The sequence below is a fragment of the Trachypithecus francoisi genome, unplaced genomic scaffold, assembly GCF_009764315.1.
Source record: "Trachypithecus francoisi isolate TF-2019V2 unplaced genomic scaffold, Tfra_2.0 Contig01474, whole genome shotgun sequence".
NCBI classification, from domain to species: domain Eukaryota; kingdom Metazoa; phylum Chordata; class Mammalia; order Primates; family Cercopithecidae; genus Trachypithecus; species Trachypithecus francoisi.
Genome location: NW_022681435.1, coordinates 18,018,097 through 18,019,667, shown reverse-complemented (window position 1 = coordinate 18,019,667; position 1,571 = coordinate 18,018,097).

The window sequence follows — 1,571 nt, the reverse complement described above, 5'->3', positions numbered from 1 at the left end:
TGCGTTATCTAGCTCTTCTTCATATAGTGAAAGGAAAATAAATCTCAGGACCCCTGAATCACTATGTCAAAGGAAAAAGTCAAGCTGGGCACTGTGTCAGGCAAACCTGTCTCCCATTTTATTCTGTTGAATTTCACCTGGCAATGTAAATGGACAACTTATCTTCACAGGTGCGGGAAAAGGGAGAGGACTCAAAGTCATCCCTCTGCTCACCTGAGACAAATGCATGTCTGATTGCTTCCCCTGCCCTGTTGTCTATCTTATCTTAGATTAAAAATGCAGACTCACTGAGCTAAGTTAAGGCATAAGTGACTAGTCCTCTGTACCCCTCTCACGTTAAATAGTGTATCAGTGAGAGGCTGATCACAGACTCAGAAGAATGCAACCGTTTGCCTCCTAGCTACCCATATATTTTTTTTATTATTATTCTACTTTAAGTTCTAGGGTACATGTGTACAACATGCAGCTTTGTTACATATGTATACATGTGCCATGTTGGTGTGCTGCACCCATTAACTCGTCATTTACATGAGGTATATCTCCTAATGCTATCCCTCCCCTCTCCCCCCTCGCCACAATAGGACCTGGTGTGTGATGGGCCCCTTCCTGTGTCCAAGTGATCTCATTGTTCAATTCCAACTATGAGTGAGAACTTGCGGTATTTGGTTTTCTGTTCTTGCGATAGTTTGCTGAGAATGATGGTTTCCAGCTGCATCCATGTTTCTACAAAGGACACAAACTCATCCTTTTTTATGGCTGCATAGTATTCCATGGTGTATATGTGCCACATTTTCATAATCCAGTCTGTCATTGATGGACATTTGGGTTGATTCCAAGTCTTTGCTATTGTGAATTGTGCTGCAATAAACATACGTGTGCATGTGTCTTTATAGCAGCATGACTTATAATCCTTTGGGTATATACCCAGTAATGGGATGGCTGGGTCAAAAGGTATTTCTAGTTGTAGATCCTTGAGGAATTGCCACATTGTTTTCCTTAATGGTTGAACTAGTTTACAGTCCCACCAACAGTGTAAAAGTGTTCCTGTTTCTCCACATCCTCTCTAGCACCTGTTGTTTCCTGATTTTTTAATAATTGCCATTCTAACTGGTAATGAGATGGCATCTCATTGTGGTTTTGATTTGCATTTCTCTTATGGCCAGTGATGATGAGCATTTTTTCATGTGTCTGTTGGCTGTATGAATGTCTTCTTTTGAGAAGTATCTGTTCATATCCTTTGCCCACTTTTTGATGGGGGTGTTTTTTTCTTGTAAATTTGGTTGAGTTCTTTATAGGTTCTGGATATTAGCCCTTTGTCAGATGAGTAGATTGCAAAAATTTTCTCCCATTCTGTAGGTTGTCTGTTCACTCTGATGGTAGTTTCTTTTGCTGTGCAGAAGCTCTTTAGTTTAATTAGATCCCATTTGTCAACTTTGGCTTTTGTTGCCATTGCTTCTGGTGTTTTAGACATGAAGTCCTTGCCCATGCCTATGTCCTGAATGGTACTACCTAGGTTTTCTTCTAGGGTTTCTATGGTATTAGGTCTAACATTTAAGTCTCTAATCCATCTT